Below are 20,050 nucleotides of genomic sequence, written 5' to 3' on the forward strand. Positions count from 1 at the left end.
GCTTCAGCCCCTGGTAGGCCTCTGGTGTACCTATGCCCTTTGTACCTGGTGTACCATATACTAGAGACTCACAAGGGTACCCTAGTAACCAAACTGGAGTGTACCTAAAGTACATGCAATAATTTTAGAGAGGAAGCAGCTAGGCTGGGGTCCTGGATAGCAGGGCCCCAACCAGACTAAAGTCGAAAATCAGCTAAAAGTGGGGGTAACCATAGTAAGCAGATCCTACTCTACTACAATGGTTGTCTGGACTTTGTACAAAGGGTACCTCATTTTGGTACTACATAAAGAGCCAAGGCCTCATTTATGAAAAGTGACGCATCGCTGCGAGAAAACAGCGATGCATCACTTTTCAATGCGCCCTCCTTGCGACACCAATGATGTGTCATATTTACAGCATGACACATCATGTCGCAAGGAGTTACAAATACATCAGTATTTCTGACGTATCTGTAGGTGCAAAAATGACGCATTGCTGGAGTGTGTCAAAAAAGTGATGCAACTCCAGCAATGGGTCATTGCACATGTGCAAGACCTATGTGAAATGCGCCTGCATCAGACTTACGCCTGCCATTAGGCAGGCATAAGATATTGACACATTTGCGTCCTGAAAGTGACGCAGTGAAATCATATAGATTTCACTGCGTCACTTCTACGACCCTTTATTGCGTCGGAACGCCCCCCTGCATACATTATACCTGGCACAGGTATAATGTGGCGCAGGGGTTTACAAAGGGAAGCATCTAGGTAGATGCGTCACTTTGTAAATATGGTGCAACAAGTATAATTTTTTACGCCGTTGGTGCTTCACAAAAAGTGACGCACTGGCGGCGCAAAAGTGATGCAAGTGCTCATAAATAAGCCCCCCAGTTTCCCTCAATGGCCCATCCAGTCACACCAAAGCTCCCTGTTCTGTGTGGCAGTGTCAGAGGAATACACAAAGCCCAACTGTCAGGGAAACCCAGTCATGTGACCAGAGACAGGCTACAGGCACTAAACATCAGGAAAATGGCAATTTAAAATCTGACTTCACTGTAAATTTGGATTTTAAACTGAATTTCCAGAGACATGAATCATGAGGTGATTACTTATTCCCATTCAGAAATTAAACTTGTAAATAAGGTTCCTGTTTTTATTATATTTATTTTATCCATCTTTTTAGTATTTATCTGTATTTGTTTTGTGTTTTGTGAATAAATTCATTTGTAAAATTGTGTATTTCCACATTTATTTAGCTTATAAAAGAGCACTCCTACTTTGAGGACTGTCTTGTTTTAGCAAATTAAGCAGCCAAATATAATGTAACAAAACACCCATAGGTTAATATTAGCATTATTCTACAAACATATGTTGATGTGTTGACATATGACTATTTAATGACATTTCATTCTGTTTTTTAATCCCTCATGCTGTCTATCTACTCAGCTGTTGGCCTTGAATTCTTAAAAGAAAGCGCAGAGAGACACTGAAAAGAAACCCAATTCTTTGTATTTTTTTGCTTCTGACTGTGTTTATCTGTAAAAAATCTGTAAAAATGGAAAACTGGGAGCTTTACTTATAAAAATGTAATAATGTAATTCCAATGTTTTCTTATGGGAGAGGTAGGCCTTACAGCAGTAAAAAACAATGTTAAGAGTTTTTCATTACCAAGACATATTAAATTTAAAAGCATATTTGCTACTTTTAAATGACATTGCACTGTGCCCTCTGGGCTGTCCAGAGCCTACTCAAGGGTTGAATTATATGTACTAAAAAGGAAGGTTTGATCCTGGCAAAAATGTTAAATGGAAGTTTAAACTGCACACACAGGCTGCAATGGCAGGTTGAGACTTGTTTTAAGGGTTACCTGAGCAGGTGGCACAATCAGCACTTCAAACCCACTAGTAGCATTACATTTACAGGCCCTGGGTACATTTACTATCTTGTTTCTAGGGACTTGTAAGTAAATAAATACACCTATTGGGGATGAGTCCATGCTACCATGTTTTAAGGAGGGTACACATGTATTGTAGCACTCGTTAGCTAAGGCTGGTATGAGAAATCGGATTATTGGTTGACTGGGGTGTGAGCCCTGGTCAAGCAACAGCCACAATCTCTTGAAGGGTGAACCACAAAAAGTCATTAAATGAACCTGTGTTTAGCCCTGTGTAGCTTGGCACAAAAAGCAGTCAAAGTTAACTTTGAGACAATGTGTAAATTATTTAGACAGCACACAAACAGTAATGAAGTGAAAACACAACACAAGGAAAATCCCAAACCAATTTACTAAAATAAAGTACATTTTAATAAATTATTTGACACCAAAATGACAAATCACCAATCAGTAGAACTAGAGTTATGAATTTTTTAAGTTGAATGTTCAAAATAGCACAAAAAAGATGAAAGCACCAACCCCTGATATCTACTTGTGGGGGGGAGTGAGTTAAAGTAATAGGTTGAGCCGACCACGATGGAGCGTGGTTTGTACAGAAAAAGTAGATTTGTCCCATTCGGCGCTCACCTTAGGACTTAGAAATAATTTTGAAAAAAAAGTTTGAAAAGGGAAAGTTCAGTGGGGCAAGGCTGAAGTATGTGTCCGAGGAGGGAGCGTCGTTGTCGGATAGCCACGGGTAAAAGCCACGGTGAACATTTCCATGCTTTGACTTAGCAGGCAAAATGAAAGTAAAAAAACTCTAGCGGGACGAAGCAGAGCGCTGTAGCCAAAGACAGTTCCACGAGGTTGGATATCCTTTTGGCAAAGGACCGCTGAAATTGATTTGCTGCTGCGGAAAATAATGTAGTGGAAGATGCTGCAAAGTCAAAACTACCGGCAGTGCACCTCAGGGTAATAGGTGAGGGGGTTGGTCCCAATCTCCTCCTGGTTCTCCGAGCAATTTTGGAAACTGGCCATCTGTTTATCTTTAGCACCACAATCAAAGTTCCAGATTGGTTGTATGAAGGAAGAACTCATGCAATTACATCTTAACCAAAACCGCGTCTTTACCATGCATTCCTTTACCGTGCATACCTTTACACAGAATCTCGTTGTGATGACATGATTGGTAAAGGCATATGCATGGTAAATATTACACCACTAGCCCTGAGCCCTAAAACCTTCCCCAGACCTAAAAACTACCCTGACCCTTAGCACTGAGCCCTAAAACCCGGCCCTCTGTCCTAAAAACAACCCCAACCACCAGCCCTAAAACACCCTAATCCCCGCTCTTAGCCCTAAAACCGGCAGACTGCCCTGAAAACTACCTGATCCACACCCTAAAAACAGAAAACAACTTACCAAGCCACGTCCCAATCCTTCCCATTCGTCCCAATCTTGTCTTGGTAGGAAGTACCTCTCCAACACCTCCCACCCTCTACCCATTTCTCTTTCATATAAAGTGCTGACTGCCTATACCACGTTTATACCACCTTTACAATGGAAATTGTTGTAGAGGCATGCATATTAAAGGACTATGCATGGCAAAGGCATGTGCGTGGTGAATGCAAGCATCTTAATACTTGTGTTTTAACGGCAAGTATGGGTCCCGTCTAGGACTGATGGGACACCACTTGGGGGTTCAGGACTCACTCAGGCTGGGTCCAAGTGTGGGGTCAAGATGGTGGAAGCCAGTTATGTCTCTATGGCCCTGTGCAGGACACCAACCAACTGGCTCTTGGAGACATTTCTGGTAGTCCCTGGTGCAGATGAAGATGTAGGATCCTACAGCAGGGCTAACCTCTGAGGGTTCAGGACAGACTCCAGACAGCAAAGCAGTTCTTCTAGGTATAGCAGCAGCCTGGCAGAACATTCTGCAGATCACTGCAGAGAGTCCTTTTGCATGTCCAGTAGTGAACAGAAGAGTGGGTCTAAAGGTCCTATTTTTATACTCTGGGGCCCTTCTCATGGAAGGTAGAAAACATTTCTGGAAAGGTTATTTGAGATGCTTGGAATTTCATGATTCCCCTGCCCTGGCTCCAAGCTAGCTGCAGTGACAATACAGGGTGTTAGGCTGTTTGTGATAAGACAGAGCACATGCAGCTCTTCAGGTAAGTCAGACTGTGCTCAGCTCCGCCCCCCAATCCTGTCAGCAGGTGGCCCATTCAGGCATACGTAATTCCTCAATTGTATGACAGTGTGGGGGGTTTCTACTGTCTAACTGTCAACTACACCCAGTCATGTGACGCAAGACAGGCTGAAGGCACAACATGCTGAGGTTAGGAAAATTCCAACTTTCTCAAGGTGCCATTTTCAAAATTGCAATGGAAAATCTAACCTAACCATCATTACAATTTCATAGCTTCCAAGCAAGAAATATCTACCTCCTCTCAGTTAGGCATTACAGCTTAATAAATGTAATAAGAAATCCGCAAAGTCATCCTATGGAAGGGGTAGGCCTCATAGCAGTGAAAAATACATTTGGAAGTTTTTCACTACCAGGAAATGTTAAATGTAGAAGTAAATGTCCAACTTTTTAATTACACAGCACCCTGCCCTATGGGCTACCTAGGCTCTACATTAGGGGTGACTTATATTTAGGGCTCCCGGTTTTCCGTTTTTACGGATATTTACATATAAATACGGACGGAAATCTATATTTCCTTTGTCTGTATTTATATATAGAAACGGCAAAACACTGGCAAATGTTGCTGCGCTGCCGCTGCCTGAATTCCTTTTAATCCCTTCCAATCAGTCTTTTGGCGCCCTCCTGTGGACAAATTTGCACAGGGTCTTTGAAGTACAGCCGAGGATCCATGTTCAGTCATCATGTGGGTGAGGGGGAGGTGGGGGCTGTTGTTTATTTTGAAATTACTGTGTGTGCTGAATGCCACAGGGTGCCTTAGTTTATCGCGATGGTGGAGGGAAAGGGTCCGCCGTCGCGCCATTCCACGATTGACGGCCTACTTAGCATGAGGTTAATGCTAAGTAGGCCATCAATCGTGGAATGGCGCGACGGTGGGCCCTTTTCCTCCACCATCGCGATAAACAAAGGCACCCTGTGGCATTCAGCACACACATAACAAAAAGACGGCTGGGGTGACAGTCAGCACAAGAGGATCTAACACCTCTAACACCTTGATTGAAAACGGAAAGCCGCCCATCAGCCCAAGAGCCTAGATAGGCAGCACAGTACACCACCACCTCGCTTCTAAAAGGAAGGAGAAAATGTAGATCAGCTGTGCCTTTTTCCCTTACTGAAAAACCCAGCGTAAAACACAGAAAAAATATTCACTTCAGTTTAGGAACAAATTAGGCAATACATTTTAAACAATGCACACCGTTCAATTACAATTTGCGGGTGTCATGCGACAGTAGGTTTAAACACCAGCAAAATGTGCATCTCACCCGCAGATGCACGACCTGGCACTGCGTGTCAGTTTAATTTTACGAGAAACACTTCTCTCGTGGCTGTGAGAGAAGAACTCTTTCTTGCACAGCACTATTAGTTAACGAGAGTGAACTGTCACCTCATGGTCTTTTTATTTGTAGCCGCACCATTACCACCAAGTGACATGCTGAAACAGTGCCCATGCCACAGCACTGCAGTACAGTGATTAGGTTTGTGCAGCAGTGCTGCACTTGCGGGCTTCAGTATAAGCCTTGATACATAGCTCAGTTGGCTCACTTAAGGGCACTGCATGCTGCTTTGAGGACCATAATTTCAATCTGTGGTTGACGTAATAGTGTCTTTGCCAAGGTAATGTATTCAAGGTGTAAAACATGTTTTCAGGAGCACCAAAGACACTGTAGTTTCTGCATAAATCCCATGCAAATGGGGTGTGACTTTCAACACATTCCACATAAGAACACTGCCTAATTTGAAGTATTCAAACGTTTCCCTTAAAGTATACTGCTAACCCTTCTATATCTGACGTCATCGGGTATTTTTTATGTGTTCGTTGTATATCCCAATAGTTGTGTTAGTTGTTGTCTTTTAAGCCAGGCGGACACTTTCTGTCCAATGGCTACCTGTGTTCTTGTTTAAGGAAGTATATTTTTTCTATAAAATCCTGTATTTATTTAAGTCGTTCCTACACTGTCTCGTGAAGTTTATGCTGCAATGGAGACCTGCAGTTGGGCTGCAGAGTGTGACAGGGCCTGCTTGTTGCCGCAGCTCTACGTTGCCAGACTCACAAAAACAGTAATTGCCTGAGTGACGGTATAATATCCTAGTTGCACTTGCTATGGTGTCTGCTTTGCTTATTTAGGCTAGCGCAGGTCATCAATAATCAGATCAACGGTTCGTCTTCTGAGCAGCTGCAGTGCCTGCCTTCCCTCTGTTACGGAGAACTGCAGGCATTCAGTCTGTCACTGGTTAGTGCCCTTCCATTTCTGGTTCTTTGCAGCAGTTTCAAGATCTTCTTAAGAGTTTCTTGTTGCTCTAATGGGTGTACATTTCTGATATTTGAATTGTTTCACTCGTCATTATTACTTGATTTTGCTCATGAGACGGTGTCACTCATAGTTGTTGAAATGTCACTCATAATTTCACTGAAATTATAGAAATGTCACACATAGCAATCTGAAACCTTGGCAGCTATGACAATATGGATCTCTTCTTTGAAGTGAACAGGGAATGGCGCGATTAGAACGTAATTGCAGCTTTCATTCTGCAGTGTCACATACCGACCCCCTAATAGAGCCGCATTTAAACAATTTTCCATTATTGGGGGCTGCTGAAGCGATCCCACTTCACTCAGAATGTCTTGTGAAACAGAATTCCCCTAGGGTGGAAAAAAGTTTCCTGCTTTCTCTCACAGGTTAAAACTGTACATGTGTGACATTGATGCAGGTCTCCCGACCCCACAGGGACTCTTCCAAGCTATGGCTCACTCAAGGGTCACAGTACTTCTCACGCCCAAAAACATTTCTCTTTCGATGGAGCTTCCAAAACCATGTCAATGTTTTTACTAAAAAAAGGAAAGGTTTTACTAGACAAATAGAGTACTCCAAACTTAATTTGACGTTTTAAACAAAACTAGGACATGGGAACAGACCGATGCACTACGAGCAAGTCTAGGTTTTTTAACACTTTTAGGGACACAAAATACAACTTCTGCTTTACAGCAGTTTCACTACCGAGAGATATGACATGCCAGGGTTTTGAAATGGGCCGTGACCACTACATATACTAATTCAAAGCTGTGGATTTTTTTAAACTCTGGCAAATTCTTGAAACCATTTCTGGAGGGTGTAAGCTCCCCAAACTATGATTTGAAAGCCTTGACGGGGACATATTGATAGGAAGTGACAAGCACAACCAAAAGTCGGGAGTCCAGAGTGTGGTGTCATAAATGGCATTTAATGAATCTGATCAATATTAAGGGCTACTTACACCAGTGCAGCCGCCACTCCAACATCTGCTGGAGGATCGCCACAGCCTTGGTGAGCCTGCCCGCCTGATACAAACACAAACTCGAGAGGCACCCGGAAGTTTTCAAAGACAGTTAGCCATGCTCCATTATCTGGAACAGTGTCTTCGCCACACAGTGCTAAAATAGCATGCGTAGCCGCAGTGAGGGCCTGGGCCGTCACTCTCTTGGTGCGAGCGCAGTGTGAATATGAGTGCTTTGGGTAGTCCGCCTGGGAATGGGGATGTATGTGTGGAATATTGTGTTGCTGCTGCTAAGTACAGATGACAACTATGGCAGAAGCTTTGGAAAGTTCCGTAAGAGATGTGTACAATGACAAAGTTTTCAGAGGAATGTATTGTTTTGACCTATAACAACCGGGCGCTGGTGTGCATTGTCAATTTAAATAAATGCGGAAAAATACTAGTTGTAGCGGCGTCTTTTGCTTGTGGCAAAAATAAATGTGGATAAATACAGAAAAAATGCTCAAAAAATAAATATGGATAAATACAGACGGAAATGGCAAAAAAATAAATACCATAAAACCGGGAGCCCTACTTATATTTAATAAAAGGTGATTTTAAGGTTTGGCAAGGGAGTTTAAATAACATGTCGACATGGCAGTGTGACACTGCACTCAGTCTGCAAAGGCTTAGACAAAGGTGCTACTTAAGTGGGTGTGCACAGTAAGTGCTGCAGGCACACTGGTAGCATTTAATTTACAGGCGCTGGGAATATGGTATACCACTCTATAAGGGATTTACAAGTATATTAAATATGCCAATTAGGTATGTACCAATCAAACCATGTTTAGGGGAATGAGCACAAGCACTTTAGCAATGGTTTCCAGTGATAACGTGCACAGAGCTCTAAGGCCAACAAAAGCAAAACTGCAGCAGGAATTGGAGGTGAGTAGGCAGAAAGTTTGGGGGAAGCCAGCAATAATGAGATCAGCAAAATAAATGGAGGGGTAGGCCACCCAAGATGGACAGTCTAACAGGTGCCCCCACTGAAAGTGGGGATAACTACACGACCCCTTCCATGTTCTCATCAATAAGGTGGAAGAACCTGAATAGACCAGAAGCATTGGTTTGATCTGACCCAGGACAGTGTTTCAGTTTAAAGTCCATTCCCTGTAGGAAGATGGAACATCTCAAGAATTTGGGGGTTTCACCCCTCATTTGCATGAGCTATCTAAGGGGCTAGTGGTCTTTTCACACCTGGAAGTGAGTACCAAATAGGTACGGTCTTATCTTCTTTAGTGCCCTGACCACAGCAAAGGCCTCTCTTTCAATCCCACTCCACCTCTGTTCCCATTGAAGTAATCACCTGCTAGCAAAGGCTAATGGTTGCTCTAGGCCCTCCTCATTTAATTGTACTAAGACAGCCCCTATCCATTGCACTGAAGTGTCTGTCCGCACCATGGACTCCTTGGAGAAGTCAGGAGCCTTGAGTATGGGTGCTGTACATATAACTTCATTGAAGGTGTCAAATGCTTTTTGGCAAGCCTCTGTCTAGATTACCTTTCTGGGCTGCTTTTTCGAAGTCAGCTCTGTTAAGAGGGCAACAGTGGTGCCATATCCCTTATAACACCTCCTATCATATCCAGTGAGGCCCTCGAAGGCCCTCACCTCAGTCTATGTTTTAGGGGGTTGCCAGACCAGAATAGTTTCAATCTTGGCCTGGAGTGGCTGCACCATGTAGCCCTGATAAGCCATGGAACCCTTCACTATCTGGTACTTAAAGACCTTGATGTCAGACCCGCCTGCTGCAGGTCTTGAAGCACCTCTTGGAGGTGGTACAGGTGTTCCTTCCAGCTGGAGCTGTAGACAGCTATGCCGTCCAGTTAGGCAGTACAGAATACCTCCTTCCCAGCCTGGACCCTGTTGACCAACCTTTAAAATGTGGCATGGGATATTCTTTAAATCAAATGGCATCACCCTAAAGAGTACCCTGGTGTAAGGTCAAAGGTACTCAGAAACTAGGCAGCTCCCCGCCTTTCAATGAGCTCACCAACCTGGGGAATGGGGTGTGCATCAGTGTTGGTGATGGGATTGAGTCCTTTATTGACCTGCTAAGTGCCACTCATCAGGCGTTAGATTAACACATTTTAAGTGAGGTGAACCAAATCACAGCACTGTAATGGAAAGTCACACAATATAGCCATAACGCCTGTATGGCTGTCAGGCCGTAACGCCGCTTCTATCCTGACTGAAGCTAGCTGGGATGCCAGTGCGCCTGATGTGCGTGCGGAGTCCTTGCAAGCAATTTTGCTAATGGAAACACCTTAATGCGCATGAGTGCCTTTCTACAGCCTCGTGTAGTCCCTAGAGGCTGGCACATGCAAATTTCCCTGATCCGCCAGGGACTAATGCAGCAGTCTGTGACATTTCTGCCAGTTCTGTGTTAACTGGCAGCTCCACATGCGTCGGGATTTCAAAAACGAAACTTGAACTCTGGGAAGTTAAACGTCGTTCTTATTTGGTCAATTAACCATCAACCCTGAGATGACAGTGAAGGCCTTCTGGTGAGTTACCGGCGGTAACAGCAGTCAGCTATTTGGCATATGCCATCATGTGTGGCCCGAGAGGGCTGCACTAAGAAGAGGCTCGAGGGAGCCTGGGGAACAACAACAGCTGTAGCGGGTTGAGCTGATAGAAACGGCACTCGCAATTGAAGGTAAGGAAGGGGCAGGTGCACGAGCAAGACTTCACGTCTGGCACTGCCGTACTGTATTGGAAGCACACCCGCAGGACGTTACCTGAGATGGCCGGTTGCCTGCACTATTCCCTCACTACCCTAGGCCCTGCACTTACTAAAGCTGCTAGCGCATGCCACCCGGGGAACACAGCGGCCTGAATTGCTGCTGAGTTTGGGGCGCGCCTGCTTTCCTTGAGTGTATACCTCTAACACTGACTCCCGCAGAGCCTGATTGCCCACTTCCTGCTTGCAATGCCGCCCGGGCCTGCAACCTCAGAGACACGATGGGCCACTATAAAGTCCTGTGGGGCTGAGGGGAAATCACAAAGTGCTGGGTGGAAATGCACCAAGAAAGAGACATAACCGCCTAATGAGCACTCTAAAGCTGCGTAGGGCCTGGGAGCACTGACTGAAGGGGGAGGTTGCCCATGCCAAGCATATATATTTTCAGCATATTCCTGACAGCACAGTTCCCCGTTTGTGTGTGTTACTTATTTTCTGTCTGTTTCTGTTCTAATATTATAAGTTTTAAATCCTTTTTCTTCTTCAAGGTGCTGTGGGCATATTCTGTTCTCTCTAAGGGGCTGTCACTGGGAAAGGGGTATGGGCATAAGCCGCAAAAACACAAACCACAACACCACCAGTTGCTTTTGCTTTTTGCCTGAACTTCTTGTATTGCCCTGCCTCATATTATTGTTTTATTTGGAACGAATATTTCCCCAAAATATTATGATACACTTTTGTGAACTGTATATATTTTATTTGTAAACTTTTTATAGCGCTGTGCTGCAAGCTAAAATGCATCTGGGCACTTTTAGCCCATTTCGGAAATCCTGGAATTTGACAAACCATTGGCCTGCTGAGCTTTACAGCGCACCACTAACTATAGCGGCTATCATACAAGCTGTTCTTGTCTGTATTTTCAGACCACTGTCAATGCTAACATTTCAGAAGGGATGCCCATTTCCTTCAAGTCACACCAAAGTGTATGTCTAGGAATGAGGTTGAAAGCAGACCATAGATCAATAAAAGCTACATATAAGCTATCCTGAGAGATTGTCACAGTTTTCCAAACTAATAATAGGAAGCGGAAAACCTGATTGACAGTGCTCACTTTCTGTCTAAACCTGGCTTGAAATCGGGACAGTATGTTGTTGTCACCTATCCAAATTTGGATTCTCATAAGAAGTGCTTGGGCACTGTCGATCAGGCTAATGGGTCTCTAATTCGAGGGCAATGAGCAATCACCCTTTTTGAACACTGGGATTACCTCAGCCCCTCTCCATGATGACGGAATTGGGGAACCAGCGGCTATTCCGTTGGCCAGGGCCAGAATATACAATGACCAGATGTCAACTTTATTAAGAAATACATCACCAGGAATGGCATCCGGCACAGGGGCTTTAGATCTAATAATTGCCTTGATACTGGATTTTATTTCAGATAGGGAGAAGAACCCATCAAACTGAGGACAGTCATAAACTACTGTTGGGTCTTTGTTGGCTTCAACGGGCTCTTCTGCGTAAAGTAACGAGAAATGGCGATGCCATGCCTCGACAGCAATATTATTGTCATGTGTTTGGGACCTATTTCCATCTCCCCTAGTTACTAGAAGCCAGAAACTTTGGGTATCATTTTTGGCGCCTGCATCACTAATCAGTGATCAACGCTCTACTTCCCAATCCTTCTTGGCCTTGAGAATCACTTTTCTATAGATTCAACTAGTGTCCCTCACTAAAATCACATTGTTTGATCAAATTGCAGTGACCAGTTTGGTTCTAAGGTCCCTACACTCTCATGTGAACCAAGCAAACTTTGGTTTTGTGCTTTTTGTCCCACCCTATGAGCGTCATTAGATTTTAAAATAAGAAACAAACAAGTTAAAAAAGTTAGTGTAACAGTCAGCAATCTTGGTGAAAACACCCAGGGGTTCTAGCAGACTAAAGCATCTGTCTAATGCTGGCCTCCAAGTTGGTGCCCATTTAAGACACCTCCTATCGTTGGTGGAATAAACCACCCTGGTGGCGAGAGTAGCATCTGAGAAATTCAAGCATCTGGCCCAAGGAGCGATTAGAGTAAACTTGAATGCATTGTGATCGATAGAAGAGCCTACAACCATGTCAAAAACTTTGGGCCATAATCTCAGATACAGCAACAAATTATCAATTTGGCTCAAATTGGTGGTCTAATTGAAAGTATTTGCTCCTGACTTGTCAGAGATTGTGAGTAGTTGGTCTGATGTATGATGTCCACAATTCTGTGGGCACCCTGTATCAGTCCAAACAATCCCTTATGGTGGTGGTTGTAAAGTCGACGTTATAGAAAAGCTATCCTAGGGGTAGCATGGACTAAGCAGTCTTAGGCTAAACTCAAGAGGGCATGTGAAGCCAGCTGTTTTAAAATATGCAATCCTGTAATATCAAATGAAAGGACACCACACAAGTTATATATTATAAAAATATATGTATTTATTACAAGAATAATCCTCTGTACTCTTTATGAGTGCAGAGGCACAAGCGTTTAAACAAAAGCACAGTTAAACATTCAAAAGTTGCACAATTTTGGATAGGCCCGGTGGCCACTCAAACCATATACTAACGCCCTTGAGCACGGACGCACTTTGGCAGCTACAGCGGCACTTACCAGGACTTGTGCAAACCACTCGCCGCACCCGCTCCGCGGGTGCCGCATCGCCCCTTGGACACCGGGATACCGCCGAAGGACTGCAGCAGGCTACCGGGTGAGTGTGGTCAGCGGGGCTGCGAGCGTGCAGGGGACTCCATTGCCCAGGAGTCCCTGCAAGACCATCTTCCAACTTCCGGTCCGCTCTCCCCGCTGCCACGCCCCCCTTGTTCTACCCGGCCACCTACTTATTTTCCCAGCACTCCCGCAGCGCGGGACGCAGCCCGGGGCTAGGACCGGGCAAAGAGCGGGCCGTTTGAGGCCGTTCGAGGACGGCAGCGGACGGCCCTGGCCCACCCCCCTTGCTACTCCTACCCCGCCTGTCGTTCTACCATTGTGTTAAGCTAGGCCAGCTTAATAGAGGCAACTTATCTAGCAGGGTGTGTGAGGGCACAAACTCTATTGTAAGCATTATGAGCACTAGGATGACACGTAGCAAGGCCGCCAAAGGTGGTGCACAAGTTAGTGGTCCTATGGATGACTTCATCACTCGCACTAATATAGCTATTGATGAAGAAATATCCAAACTCCAAACTCGGGTATCCCTAGAACTGGCAGCCGCACGTAGGTTGTCCGAGGTAATGGCCCATTCGAAAAAATCATCTCTAGGCCATATAGCCTCTGCTGTCACCCCTGCTCGCCCTGTTCGCCCAAATAGCATCATAACTCAGGCTGATCTACATCATCCCCCGATTACTCCCTCTCTCACTCCGCCCTTAGAGCAAACACACACTTTAGAAGAGCTAAGTTTCCCTGCACTTCCCCATATTCAGTCCCCCATCCCTAACCCTCCTGCCCAAGTAATTCCAACTACTTCCTGTGCTAGTGGCGCGCAACCCAAAAGAAAACGCCAATCACGCTCAGCCTACTCCCGCAAAAAGGCTAAAGTGGCAGTTTCCCAACATCTCACAATGGCTAATACTCAGGCATGCACTGCCCTACCTGAGGGTCCCTTAAGATCACAGCCAGTATGCCAAAAAATGGGAGAGGGCTTAGCTACCATTACCCCAGAGGTTGAGGGGTCGCAGGCGCAGGACCAGGGACAAAATGAGAAGGAATTCATAGACCAAGTCTGGGAAACACTAAAAAAACTTCTCTCACCACTCGACTTAAGATTGTCTAGGATAGAAAACAATCTACTCGAGATGGAGAAGAGCATTATTGCTCTGGCCACTCTTGGCCTGAGAAATCTTGAAAATCAGGGCGTGTCCTTATCCGATCCACAATTGCCAGCTCCTGCTGTACAAGCTGAGCAGCACCCCGTTCCAGTACCTGCTCCTGCAAGGCCTGTTCCCAAGCCGAGGACGGTGGCTGTGGATCAAATTTCCACGACCGCTAAACCTCAGGCTTCCAAACCGCAGGCTCCTGCACGGAATTCTAAGCCGCAAAAAACAAATCCAAATTTGGTACCACCTACTAGACCCCACTCTACTGAAACCCAGGGCCCCCGCCCAAAAGAAAATTTCAGAGGAGGCTATATAGATCTTCCTCCAGAGGCCAATGAATATGTAGTTGTGTTGACAGGTGTCCCTGTCCTCGGCACTGACCAATACGAAAACCATTGGTCATTGAAAAACAAAACAATGCACTGGCTTAGTGTTAACAGACCAGCTCCTAATGGCAAGAGAAGCTGGGTAACGATGGTCCGTAGAATACCCTGGGTGGGCCCAACAAAGAAATCTAAGCAAGGGGATTGCGTAGTGGTAACTTTTGATGACCCACATACGGCACGCCATATTTGTTCTTGGCCAACTAGCGAAGAATCCCTTGTCATCCCAAGGCCGTTATCCTACTTTTACCCTCCACGCCAAGTACATACCCAAGCGGATAACTGGTCCTTGGTGCAGCACCACCCATGGAACATCCATCCTACGAGGCCAATGGACACCCTTTTACATTGGAATGGCCTTTCAACATACAACAGATTTGGAGGCCTGGAGGAGGTCGATTGACTTTTTGCGCCCCCCGCTTCCTCACAATTAGAAAAAGCTTTGTCTCCCATGGACACAGAAATATCTGGAAATCAAACTTACAGCCCACAAAATAACGATGGCGGGTTCCTGACTCGCACGCCATGTGTCTTGGATCTGACTAAAACGGCTACTTCAGATTGTATAAGGATGGAATTATGGCCAGACAGCCACTGCCTGACCCCACCTCCTCCCGCTCAATCCAATCTAAGGGAGATCAAACAGCCAGGCAGTGCTGCCCCCACTGAACTTTATCGGACTAAGATCCCCCCAATACTAACTATCCCGGATGAAGAAAACTCTTCCTTACCCACTCACGTTCCTAAAATCTCTCCACCCGGGGAATCCTCACTGAAGATCTTAAGCTGGAATGTGGCTGGCCTCGAACGTAACCTTGACAACCCGGAATGGAACACCTTCCTGGCACCCTACGACATTTGTTTGCTACAGGAAACATGGTGCCAGGAACCTAGACATAGAGTGGGCTTCTCGACCTTCTACGTCCCGGCTGTTCATCATCAAGGTTCCAAAGGACGCCCGTCCGGCGGTCTCCTTATTTGGATCAATATAGCTCTAGACCTCAGCGTTCTCCAAAGACCTACTGAATCTCCTGACCTCCAATGGCTAACACTCCATCACAAAGGGGGAAGGAAGCTAGAACTATTTAATATCTACTTAAGGGACAGCAGGAACGGAGGATCTTTAACCTCACTAGGTTTAAGCAACAACCTGGCTGCCTGCGACGCTGACTCTCTCGTCCTGCTGGCAGGCGATTTTAACTGCTGTTTTGAGCCTTTAGCTAAAGAAGATATTCTGGACACTAATGAGGAGGATAATAGGAGGGGAATCCCCATCTTGAACCTTGACCCGATCCCGAAATGGACACAAAGGGTGATCGATATAAACGCTCTCTGTATGGAGTATAATATGAGAGCAACAAATGGGCGTTCTAGGTCAGATCCCATGGGTGCCCACACATATAATAGGACGGGCCACTCTTCCAGAATTGACTTTGTCATGCTCAACTATACCCTCTGGTCATACCACCAAGACATGGAGGTTATAGAAACCTGTGATAGCGACCACAACCCTCTTGCTGTAACCATTTCTGTTCCCTGGCACCAGGGCTCTCAAGAAACCACCAACCAGATATGGAAATCCTCACGTGAGATCCTCCCCTCGAACTGTGGGAGACGTCTCAAATGGGCAAGAGTCGCAGCAGATGAGGCACGGATGACACAAGCTGAAACCATCCTACTACAGGCTGAATCCAAGTTTGGTGCTATAAACGGTGACAGTAAGAAGTTCTTATCACTATTTTTAGAGACAGTAACAGCATTAAGTGGGCTATTCACCATTTCGAAACCCAGCGCCAGAAGCGCTGCAAAAGGCGTCCCGAGAGCAAATGGAAAGTGGTTCACAGCGAATTGCCGAAATGCTAAGAGTGAACTCGTGGCCGCAGTAAAAGGGAAAGATCAAGCTGTCATTAGGTCTGCAAGGAAACTCTACAGGAAATCTGTGACTGAGGCCAAGCGGTCATATGACTACAATTTTTGGCGTGATCTAACGGAGGCAAGTACAAGGAAAGATGCCAAGGGGTTTTGGGACTTGCTAAGGTCAAGAGACAAGCCCATAGATCATCAACTGACTTGTAACATCCCTGGCGCTGCCTGGTTTGCCCATTTTTCGAACTTGTATACAGCGCAAACAGGGCCCCCTCAACCAGACCCGCTACCACGGCTCAGTTCCACAGTCCTCCCACCAAACGAAGTTGCATTCACCGCTGTAGAAGTAGAGAAGGCAATTAGTTGTATTGTTCCCAACAAAGCAGCAGGCCCGGACGGGATCCCGGGCGACCTGATAAAAAATAATCCTCCATTTTGGAGCAGACTAATTGCTGCACTTCTTAATGAGGTTATGTTGGGGGGATCTTTCCCTGACTCTTGGAGGGGCGCTGAAGTCGTCCCCATTTTCAAGAAAGGCAACAGGGAAGACCCAGCTAATTACCGCCCCATCAGTTTGTTGGACACAACGCAAAAGGTGGCGGGGAAAGTGGTATTGGGCAGGATTCTGGAGTGGGTGGACGACAACCAGATATTATCTGATTTCCAAGCGGGTTTTAGATCAGGGACAGGCACCGTCGAGCAGACTTTCTGCCTTCTAATGCTCTATTGGAAGGTAGTGGTGCTAGGAGGAGGCAGTTTATACCTAGTCTTTATAGACTTAAAAACGGCCTTCGACCTGGTCCCACGAGCATTACTGTGGAAAGTCCTTGACGGTCTAGGTCTACCTCCCTACCTTCTGGCCTTATTGATAAAATTCCATGCAAACAACTTTGCTCAAATCAGATGGGGTGCCCAGGGAGAAAAAACACCGTGTATCCCAGTAGACAGGGGCGTCCGCCAGGGGTGTGTGCTTGCCCCCACTCTGTTTTCGCTATACGTAAATGGAGTGGTGGAGCATCTTTTACAACATCCTGCAGATGCACCATCCCTGGCCGGAAGGAAAATCCCGACGCTCCTGTTTGCGGATGACACCCTCCTGATTTCGAAGTCACCCATAGGCATACAGGCGCTACTTAACAGCTTTAAGGCCTTCTGTGATACCAAGGGCTTAGCAATAAATATTGGCAAGACCAAATTTCTTGTCCTCAACCCCCCGAAGAAAACTGTTAAACCCCCCACTCTAGACTCTGTTCCATTAGAACGGGTCAAAGAATTTGACTATCTAGGCATACGCCTCTGTGATAGTATGAATTGGAAGGCCCACCACCAGAAAGTGTTTCTAACCCACAAGAGGGTTGTTGGCGCTTTACTTAAAGAACAACGTGCCTCTTCCACAAAACCGATCGGGGCACTTCTTGACATCTATAGGGCCAGGGTTGTGAGTGCAGCATTGTATGGCGCAGAACTTTGGGGAACGCAGAGAGTGGACACTTTGGCCCACCTAGAAAATAAATTTCATAAAGACTTGATGAGGTTACCCCAGAGCACTCCCACAATCCCACTCTTGCTCGATGCAGGTACCCGCCCTATCTGCGAGCAAGCTAAACTACGCCCCTTACTACTGTGGTCCAGAATTTGGAGCGTTCCTGAACTCCACAGCTATGCGGATGCCCTAAAAGACGTCTTGTCCCATCCTGGCTGGCACAAGATCGCCTGGCTTAGAGAGGTTAAGAAGGCACTTATCTTGCTTGGTCTAGGATATGCGTGGAAAAATAAAACCGCACCTCCCAAACAGGAATTGAAGAAGGCCTATTGGTCTTGGGTTGATAGCGAGAGATTGGGTAAATCAAACCATCCAAAAACTGTTGCCAACTTCCTGATGGTTAAATGTAACCCCTCCAGAGAAGCTTATATGGACCTGATCCATAGTCCTTATGATAGGGCTTTATATTTCAAATTCAGGGTTGGGGTTCTACCTTTATGCCAGTTCACTTCTACCTGGAAACCACCCTTGCGAACTGTTCACGACTGCCCATTTTGTGAGCTGAAAAAAGAATCCGTTGCACACTTTTTATTTGAGTGTCGAGCCTATCTGGCTCCCAGACGGAGGTGGTTGAAGCCTCTTTTCAGGAGCCTAGGATCCCGTTCACACCTGGAAGCTTTGAGAATACTGCTCTCAGACACAAGACCCTTTTTTGCCATCTGTTTGGCAAAATTCCTAGGATGGGCTTGGCGTATAAGAACCACTAAAAAACTGATGATCCAATAATGTCTCCCCCTTTTTAACATGTTTTTCTTGTCCAAACGGACAGATTTTTTTAAAGGCACAATGAATTGTAAGTTGTTTGTTCGATTATTGTTTTACACTGTGATGTCTTGCTTTTATGATATGTTTTTATATATCGAAATAAAGCTTACTTACTTACTATATACTAAAATAGTGGTATAAGTACCACCTCTCGAACAATGGTAAGGCCTAGGGCGTTGTGAATCGCTGGGACTACTCGGGACTAGCAGTGATGAAGTCGGGAGAGGCCCGCGGGACACAGGTGCAGTGCCTAAAGCACAAGCATGTACCAATGCAAAGTCAATGGCGAGTAAAAGTTATAGAGTTACTGTTTTGGAAGTCTTCCGACTGGAATAGAATTACCCCACTTTAAACTAGGACACTAGAGGTGTAAACCACTACAGGAGCACTGGTGTTTGATCGTTATCTCACCCACAGGAAGCGGGTGCATAGGTGCCAAAGTGTGTCAGGTTTTGTCGTGGAGATCTATCGAGCCTGGAGATGAAGATGCCGCAGGCGGCCAGGAGAGAAGAGTCCGGTTGGATCCAAGGGTGTATCGAAGGTGTAGAGTACCTGAAAGCAGAGGGTACAGAGTCTGGGTTACTAGCCAGTGACCAGGATGGAACCAGGAAGGAACCAGGCGATGTCGGGCGCAATCAGGTGGTTTTTGTGAAGCTTGTCTCCGCTGCCACGTTGACTTTGGGGCATCGACGATAACCAGGAGTGGAGCACAAGCTGACTCACAAAGGCTCTGGCTGTCGGCGGTGTCGGCTTCCAGATCGGAGTTAACAGGCCTGGGCAAATGCAACCCACGTAGGATTCGAAGATTGCTTCTTACTCGGACAAACAAGGTCAGAGCGGTGGCTCCTTTTCAGGGGAGTGAGGGCCAGTCTGGAGGAACCAGACTAGCAGTGTAAACTTCAAGGTTCGTCGGTTCTGGGGCCACTAGCCAACGGGCAAGCGACCGGACCAATGCGTCAAGCAGGAAAATGCAAAAGGGCCCCACGCAGCACTCAATGAATGTGAAGGAGAGATCTTCGGTGCACAAGCTGATTGGGGCTGGGGCTTCTCAAATCCCAATGCACAGCTTTAAGGGTGCCTTGGAAGCTGCACGGTCAGCACTTTAAATTCTTTTCAAGATGACCAGCTCCACGCTTCACGTCACTTCCACGGGTCGCAGATTCGCAGGGACTGTGGATCGGACTGTTAGAAGTAAGGGAAGCTGGGTCTTGTGGATCTCTGTTGCTCGAGTTCCGGCGGGAACTTCAACAAAGCAAACTGTTGGGCGCTGGATGGTGCCTGTTTGCACAGGGTGGTCACTCCTTGACCACAAGGGGGATTCTTCAGTCTTCCACGTCGAGTGGGATGTCGAAGGGTCCAGAGTTCTGTATCAAAGTTTCGTTCAGGATAATCTAATGCTCCTGGGCACAGGTCCTACCTTTATTCCAAATCAAGAGGCTGGATTACCTGCTAGGTCCCTCCTATGGGTGGGACCCAGGAAGGGGGTGGTTACACCCCTTTCCCTTTGTCCAGTTTCACGCCAGAGCTGGGACTGGAGTGTCCCAGCACCGGTTTGAACTGGACTATGCATGGGAAGCCTTGTGCTCCCCAGGCAGTGTCTAGTTTCATTCAACCCTCCC

At 46.1% G+C, this 20,050-nt stretch overlaps 1 protein-coding gene and 1 pseudogene across 3 annotated transcripts in view; both read left to right on the forward strand.

Annotated features, from left to right (window-relative positions):
• VIT (vitrin) overlaps positions 1-20,050 on the forward strand; it is a 1,955,513-nt gene that overhangs the window by 45,543 nt on the left and 1,889,920 nt on the right. The window lies entirely within an intron of this gene.
• The window catches only part of LOC147708354 (uncharacterized), a 46,439-nt pseudogene that overhangs the window by 15,244 nt on the left and 11,145 nt on the right, over positions 1-20,050 (forward strand).

The sequence above is a fragment of the Lissotriton vulgaris genome, chromosome 6 (assembly GCF_964263255.1).
Source record: "Lissotriton vulgaris chromosome 6, aLisVul1.2, whole genome shotgun sequence".
Lineage (NCBI taxonomy): Eukaryota > Metazoa > Chordata > Amphibia > Caudata > Salamandridae > Lissotriton > Lissotriton vulgaris.